The sequence below is a fragment of the Octopus bimaculoides genome, chromosome 7 (genome assembly GCF_046866305.1).
Source record: "Octopus bimaculoides isolate indiv1 chromosome 7, ASM4686630v1, whole genome shotgun sequence".
In the NCBI taxonomy this organism is placed as follows: Eukaryota; Metazoa; Mollusca; class Cephalopoda; order Octopoda; family Octopodidae; genus Octopus; species Octopus bimaculoides.
Window position 1 is genome coordinate 20,331,268 of NC_142934.1, and position 8,991 is coordinate 20,340,258.

The 8,991-nt window shown below is 36.1% G+C and overlaps 1 long non-coding RNA gene across 1 annotated transcript in view; it reads left to right on the plus strand.

Moving 5' to 3' along the window:
* The first annotated feature begins 4,761 nt into the window (after positions 1 to 4,761).
* The window catches only part of LOC149134597 (uncharacterized), a 124,752-nt gene continuing 120,522 nt past the window's right edge, over positions 4,762 to 8,991 (plus strand). The window contains exon 1 of the long non-coding RNA XR_016242452.1: positions 4,762 to 4,931. This is a non-coding gene — a long non-coding RNA (uncharacterized LOC149134597). The remainder of the gene's footprint in view (positions 4,932 to 8,991) is intronic.

Consider the following 8,991-nt stretch of genomic DNA (forward strand, 5'->3'; position numbering starts at 1 on the left):
TCTGCTCTAAACTCGAATTAGCCTGTTAGTTTTGTCTTGCTTGGAACGATAACACTTGTATGACCATTAAATGATAACCGCGTTTTGTTGCTACGTTTATCAGTAGGCTGCAAAGGGTCATTGGCATAATGTCGTAATTAATTAGATCATCAGCACCAGATTTAGAATTATTTAACGCTTAACTCATGGTAAATTTTATCCTTCCTTTCCCATGTACTGTAACCTTGTGTTCATTTTGGTTTGTATTTTAGTACTATTAATAATGTGGAGGCGCAATGGCCCAATGGTTAGGGCAGCGGACTCGCGGTCGTAGGATCGCGGTCTCGATTCCCAGACCGGGCGTTGTTAGTGTTTATTCAGCGAAAACACCTAAAGCTCCACGAGGCTCCGGCAGGGGATGGTGGTGAACTCTGTAGTCTTTCACCACAACTTTCTCTCACTCTTACTTCCTGTTTCCTGTCGTGCCTGTGATTCAAAGGGTCAGCCTTGTCTCACTGTGCCACGCTGAATATCCCCGAGAACTAAGTTAAGGGTACACGTGTCTGTGGAGTGCTCAGCCACTTGCATGTTAATTTCACGAGCAGGTTGGAACCCGAGACGTCGTAAGCGACGGAGTGCCAACAACAGCAACAACTATTAATAATAAACTACAAACCAAAACCAGTAAATTTTCATAGCAAGACTTCTAGCGTTTCATCCCGATGAGACCAAGAGGATCTTGAAGCGTTAATGGGATTAGACAGCCTTATTGTTCACCAAACTAAATATAAAAGACTAGCAACATAATAAGAAAACAAAAATACATTAAATAGAAAAAGACTGAACTTGAAAACAATGACGATTTCTATATGTTTCATAGAAAAGCTGTTCACAACACACACACACACACACACACACACACACACACACACACACACACACACACACACATATACATACATACTTGCATATAAAATATATGTATATATATACACATATAGGCATATTTCTGCATTTGTATACATATAAATATGTACATACATTTGTATATATACATACAAACACACACACATATATACATACATACATACATACATACATGCATACATATATATATATATGTATATATATATATATATATATATATATATATATATATATATATATATATATATATATATATATATATGTATGTATATATAATTTACATACACACATACACGCACATATCAAACTGTCATGGCTATTTTGTAGTCAGAAAACAATAGCACAGAAAGAAGAAAGTAGGAACGGACGAGAGAATACTTATTGGTAAAATAAGAATTATTATTTCCGAAGTAACAATGGAATGTTAACACACTAATTAGATATGACAAAAAAAAAATTATCACCATGAATGTGTGTCTTATTAATTTATATACATTAGACGCAGACGTGGCTGTGGTAGTAAGACGCTTGCTTCCCAACACATGTGGTCTTGGGTTCAATCCCACAAAAGCTACAGGCCAACAAAAGCCTTGTGAGTGAATTTGGAAGACGGAAACTGAAAGAAGTCTGACATATACATACATACGTACGTACATACATAGTACGTACACACGTATGTCCATTATATATATGCCCTAACTCTTCGAAACGCTGAGTTTTAGAATGGTGGCAGCTGATGAAGGAAATATTCTCTATGTGGCGTGTATGTTTTCTGTGCTCTGTTTATCATTTTGTCCACGTCTTTTGCAACGTCCTGTACCCAGATATGCATCTATATATACATGTAGATGTAGGTATGTACATACATGTACGTATATATGCATATACTCACATATTATTTGTATTATATATATATATATATATATATATATATATATATATATATATATATATATATATATATATATATATATATATATATAAAATCAAATTAGGTAGCGGTTTAGCAATGTATTATTAAAAAGGAAAACCAAAATTGTCATTAAACATGACTGAAGGTGTTGGAAAACATACACTGCTAGAAATAAGAGCTAAAGTGCTCTGATGCTGCAGTTAACGCACATAATTGCATACATGAATACTGACAGCGACCGTAAACGGCTGTCCGGAATCTGGCTAGTTGTGCTGACCCTGCTGAAGAGGCTCTGGTGTTAAAACCGAAACCGAGATATCACATTTGCCACTTTCGGCCGTTGATAGTCGCTGTCAGCATGTATATATACAATTATGTGCATTGACTGCAGCATCAGAGTGCTTTAGCTCTTATTTCTAGCATTGTAGGTTTTCTAACACCCTCACGGCTAACTGTAGTATTTTATATATAAATAAGGTACAAAATAAGGTACATAATGACCACACATACAGCCTTTGAGAAAGAGGGAAAAAACCTCCTCGTCGAAACAAAACTCCGGAAGAAAACCAAAACTTTCAGATTGGGACCGTCGGACTCCTACCCGAATTGTTAGAAAGGATCACAAAAGTATAGCTCCCAAAATTAGTGCAGAGCTTAATGACCACCTCGAGAACCCAGTTTCCACAAAAACCGTTCGCCGGGAGCTCCACAAAGCCAGATTTCACAGAAGGGCTGCAATCAGAAAACCACTACTTTCAAAAACAAACGTTGCAAAGCGTTTAGAGTGGAGTAAGATCCTACAGAATTGGTCCCCAGAGCAGTAGAAGAATGTTATTTTCTCGGACGAGTCATCCTTTACCTTATTTCCGATCACCGGCCGAGTATACATGTGGAGACAGCCAAAAGAAGCATTTGACACAGACCGCTTTCTTCCAACTGTTAAACATGGAGGAGGATCTGTGATGATCTGAGGTGCTATATCTTGGAAATCCGCCAGCCCAATGGTTTCCTTTCATAACAGAATTAATAGTCAAGACTATTTAAGCATTTTATCTGATCAAATTCATCCTATGGTTGCAGAACTGTTTCCGGAAGGAAACGCAATCTTTCAGGGTGGTAATGCCCCAATTCATACGGCTAAAGTTGTTACTGAATGGCACGAGGAACATTCTAGTGAAGTTGAACATCTTATCTGGCCATCACAGTTCCCAGATCTCAATATTATTGAACATTTATGGTGCATTTTCGAAAAACAAGAAGTCAATATCCTCCATCATCATCAATACAAGAACTGGAGACTGTTTTAGCTGAAGAATGGACAAAAATCCCTTTGGAAACAATTCAAACTTTGTACGAGTCCATACCTTGTAGAATTCAAGCTGTAATTACTGCCAAAGGTGGTCCTACCCCATATTAAAATAAATTTCTTTGAAATTTTAAGGTGTTTACATTATTTTGTCCAACCCCTGTATATGTACATATATTTTCTGTGTCTGTGTTTGTCCCACCACCATTGCTTGACGACCGATGTTGGTGTGATTATGTCCCCGTAACGTAGTGGTTCGGCAAAGAGTCCGATAGAATAAGTAGTAGGCTAACAAAGAATAAGTCCTGGGATTGATTTGTTCGACTAAAAAAACGGTGCTCCACCATGGCCGCAGTCAAATGACTGAAACATATAAAAGAATAAAAGAAAAGAATATATATATATAATATATATGCATGTTTGTGTGCGTGTGTGTGTGCCTGTGTGCGTGTGTACATGTGTGTATGTGTGTTTGTGTGTGTGTATGTGTGTTTGTGTGTGTGTATGTGTGTTTGTGTGTGTGTATGTGTGTTTGTGTGTGTGTATGTGTGTTTGTGTGCGTGTGTGTGTGCCCGTGTGCGTGTGTACATGTGTGTATGTGTGTTTGTGTGTGTGTATGTGTGTATGTGTATGTGTGTTTGTGTATGCGTGTACGTATGTGTGTGCGTGTGTGTATGTGTATATGTGTGCGTGTGTGTGTGTGTGTGCATGTGCTTGTGTGTGTATGTGTGTTTGTGTATGTGCGTGCGTGAGTGTTTATGTGTGTGTGTATGTGTGCTCGTGTGTGTGTATGTGTATTTGTGTATGTGTGTGCGTGTGTGTGTATGTATGTGTGTTTGTGCGCGTGTATGTATGTGTGTGTGTGTATATCTGTGCGTGTGTGTATGTGTGTATGTGTGTGTGTGTGTTTTCTTCTACTTGTTTCCGTTACTGTTTTCCTGTTCTAACTGTAGGAATTAGAGATTGATAATAATGAAAGAGTCATGCAGTACAAGAACACATAAAGGGAACTAATATATTAGAATAAGAATTTAAAAACAAAATCATTTTAAAAGATAAGTTGCGACTAGTCTATAGTGATGTTTTGTGGGGAATAAATCTGGGTACGTGTTCTCTGAGGAGTTATCTACAAACCGTAAAGCAGTCAGTCGGAAAACTCTGGAGAGAGGATGAAAAAAAAGGAATGACAGAGTGAGAGAAGGAGAGAAAGTGTGATTGAAGGACGTCGAAAAAGACACACACATACTGACGTTTCCAAACTTACATAAAAGCAGAAGTGAGTCGCAAATAAATGAAACTTAGTTCGGAAATATGATAAAAAAAAAGAAGAAAAAAAAGAAAGAAATAAAGAACAATGAACAAAGGAACGGATGGAGACGAAGGAGGGATGAAGAGAAAGGCAGCGTTTGGAAAGATTAAACATTTAACAGTGAGAGATTAGGTTCTTCTAGAAACTGTTTAATTAGATATAAAGATATATATATATATATATATATATATATATATATAGAGAGAGAGAGAGAGAGAGAGAGAGGGAGGGAGGGAGGGAGGGAGGGAGAGGGAAATAATATAATTATTGTGTGTGAAGTCGCAAATTGACGTAAATTTTGATTTAATTTTGACCTTTTACACGTCAGATCTTCGCCGCCATCATCAAACCATCAATCCATCATAAAACCAGTAGCTACAAGCAACCACTTAGCTTTTTCCGCGAACCACTGTAGGCTTCTTGCTTCTGTCACTAACAAAAAGAGAAACAGCAAAAAGAAAAGAAAGGAAAAAAAAAGAAGAAAAAAAACAGAACAAGTAAGTTTTGTAATAGAAATAAAGTGCAATTTTATTTGAAACGCCACTGTTCTGCTTCAGAACAGGAAATGAAGAAAAGCAGACGATAGTTTATTTATTCAAATTTTTTTTCTTTCTGTTTTTTTTTTAAAATTGTTTTTAACAAGTAATGACGTAATTTGTTTTATTCTTTAGCTTCGTTTTATAAGGGTTCTACGGATTTTCTTACATAAATACAAGGACACATATTTATTTTTCAAGGGAAGAGGAGAGGAATAATTAAATAACATAAGGCATGTTGTCCCCAGTGAACCGATGTTCACCCCAATAATAATGATAATAATGATAATAATAATAATAATAAATGCCTCCATGCAGTACCAGGCAGTGGCTTTCATGGCTTCTGATCTTAACTGATTGGAAGTGTTATCATGTAAAGTTACCTTCTCGAGTAATACCGACCCACAAGGGCTGGTTTCCCGGTTTCCATGATATATATAAAATCCGCACCTGCATGGGACGCCGGCCTGACGCAGGATTACATATTTTTGTCAGCTGAGTGGTCTGGAGCAACGCGAAATGAAGTGTTTTTGCTCAAGAACACAACGCGTTGCCCGGTCCAGGAATCGAAACCCCCAATCTTACGATCAGGAGTATAACACCGTAACCACTAAGCCACGCGCCTCGGTAGCACAACGACAGGACGCATAAAACAGGATAACTACTAAATTATGATAATATTTATTATGGTTTCTAATTTAGGCTTAAGGCTAGCAATTTTGAGCGGTAGAGCCTAGTCGATTACTTGGACCCTAGTACTGATGATGATGATGATGATGATAATGATGATGATGACAATCCGTTCCAACATCGGTACAAGGCCACGTAGTTGATTACATCAACCCCAATTATATGGTTGGTATTACTTTAAAACCGTGGTTTTCAAACCCTTTTTGTCAATACACCCTTTTGATTCCTATTTTAGTCAGGGTTGGAAGAAAATCCTCATAGCCATTCGATGTCTAACAGCTCTGATTGTATTTTTATTATTAAATATTATTAGGAATTAGGAGGCGCAATGGCCCGGTGGTTAGGGCAGCGGACTCGCGGTCATAGGATCGCGGTTTCGATTCCCAGACCGGGTGTTGTGAGTGTTTATTGAGCGAAAACACCTAAAAGCCCCACGAGGCTCCGGCAGAGGTTGGTGGCGAACCTTGCTGTACTCTTTCACCACAACTTTCTCTCACTCTTCCTGTTTCTGTTGTGCCTGTAATTCAAAGGGTCAGCCTTGTCACACTGTGTCACGCTGAATATCCCCGAGAACTACGTTAACGGTACACGTGTCTGTGGAGTGCTCAGCCACTTGCACGTTAATTTCACGAGCAGGCTGTTCCGTTGATCGGATCAACTGGAACCCTCGACGTCGTAAGCGACGGAGTGCCAACAACAACAACAACAACAATTATTAGGAATTGTATTAAAAAAATGTTTAAATATTTTGTGTTGTAGAAATATAACTAAATTATGGCATATACATTTTAACAACAAAATCTTATGTGGACCCTTAAGGGCCATATGGACCCCCGGTTGGGAACCACGGATTTAATAGATGCTGGGGGAAATGAAGGTCAATGCCAACCGATTCTGGTGAAATTTGAACACAAAATGTAATGATACGTAACCAATGCCGCTGCTCTAATGATTTTTGCAAACTCACCACCGCCACTGCGAAGGTTATAAAACAACGACGAGAAGAAGAAGAAGAAAAATAAGAAGAAAAGTAGTAGTAGCAGTAGTAAATGAAGTAGTAGTAGTAGTAGTAGTAGTAGTAAAAGAAGAAGAAGACGAAGAAGAAGAAGCCGAAGAAGAAGAAGACGAAGAAGATGAAAAAGAAGGCGAAGAAGACGAAGAAGAAGAAGAAGAGAAAGAAGTAGTAGTAGTAGTAGTAGTAGTAGAAGAAGAAGAAGAAGAAGAAGAAGAAGTAGCAGCAGCAGCAGCAGCAGCAGTAGTAGTAGTTATAATGGAAAGGCAAATGTAAATCTAATATAAAGAATGATCTAGAAAGCAGACGACAAAACATTTTATTCAATGGCTTATCAATATATTTACGTATTTCGTTCTGCTCTATTACGTCTTTTATCTACTTTATTCTGAATGTTATTATTTATTATATATATTTTTTCAAACAAAATGTTAGAAAAGACACCTTTCTTTAATATTCGTCTATTATATATATATATTTATTCATTTATTTTCGTTTCTTTTTGCTTAAATATCTTTCTTAACATTATTTATCATTTTTTTTACACAATCGCTCTTTTCAATCATTGTATATTTGTTGGCCTTTCTCTTTCTCTCACTCTGTCTCTCTCTGTCTCGCTCTCTTTCTCTCTTTCTCTCTTTCTACTTCTTGCTTCTCCCCTGTTTTTTAGTCCCTTTCTTTTTTTATTTATCTATTCATGGCTGTGTAGTTAAGAAACTACAAAACAATGCTGTGTCATGTTTGAGTACCAAGGCTTAAAATAAGCCCTGAGGTCGATATGAGCGATTAAAATCTGCATGCCGTTGCTACAGGATGGCCGAGTCTGTTGACTTCAAACAGTAAAAGAGTAGAAGAATAATGGAAGTATATCCTGACTACATGGTACCGATTTCTAACCGACTGCGTGGCACCATGCGAAGTGTCTTTTACTATAACTGCACGCTGACCAAATACTTGTGAGTGAATTTGGTTAACAGAAACTGTAAGAAACCAGTCGTGTGTAAATATATATGTATATATATATGTGTGTGTGTGTGTGCGTGTGTGTGCGTATGTGTCTTTCTCCTTACGATCGCTTGGCAACTGTCCAAGTGTTTTAGCGGTTCGGCAGAAGTGGTCAATAAAATAAATACCAGGCTTAAAAAAAAAAAAAAGAAAGAATTAAATAAATACTGGGGTCAATTCGTTTCACTAAAATTCTCCAATGCACTTCCCTTCTATGGTCGCAGTCTAATGACTGAAACAAGTAAAACATAAAAGATGAATATGAATATATATATATATATATATATATATATATATATATATATATATATATATATATATATATATATATATATATATTATTATATGTATTTATTTTCTCCTAGTTAATAATTAACTCGGACAAAATAAATTGGTTAATAGATACCAGGGTAGCAAAGATTACAAAATGACTGTGGTGTAACTCCTGTTTATGAGGTAGAAACTCCTTGTTATTTTGGGTACTTGAGTAAATATATAAATTTAGTAAGTGGAGTAAAACGCATATGTTAACATATGCGTTTTACTCCATTTACTAAATATATATATATATATATATATACATATATATATATATATATATATATATATATATATATATATATATATATATATATATATATATATATATATATATATATATATATATAAATAAACAATATATGAGTATATGCATATATATGTACATGTATGTATATACGTTCATCTACATGTACATATAGATACATAACTGGGTACATGACGTGGCAAAAGAACAAGGACAAAATGGTAAACAAGGTGCAACAAACAAGCAGGCCACATAGAAACATCTCTCTCTCTCTATATATATATATAGCTGTATGTATGTATATCTATATATATACGTATGTGTGTGTATTTATGTGCCTCTGTTTGTCTCCCCACCATCGCTTGACAACCGATGCTGGTATGTTTGTGCGCTCGTAATGTAGTGGTTCAGCAAAAGAGGACCGATAAAATAAGTACAGGCTTACAAAAAATAAGTCCTAAGGTCGATTTCTTCGACTAAAACCCTTCCGGGCTGTGCTCCAGCATAGCCGCAGTGAAATGACTGAAACAGGTGAAAGCGAAATAGAATATACGTATGTATGTATTTTATATACAAAAATGAAAGGAAAATGGAGATTTACATTTGACATATTTTAAATATAGTTTATTAACATAATATTATATTACAATAAGCATAATATAATATGGATATGTACTGAAAAACCAATGAAAAAAAATGGGTGTTTTTCCCTCCCTATAGATGAAATTCTTTTTCCTTGTATCGAACTT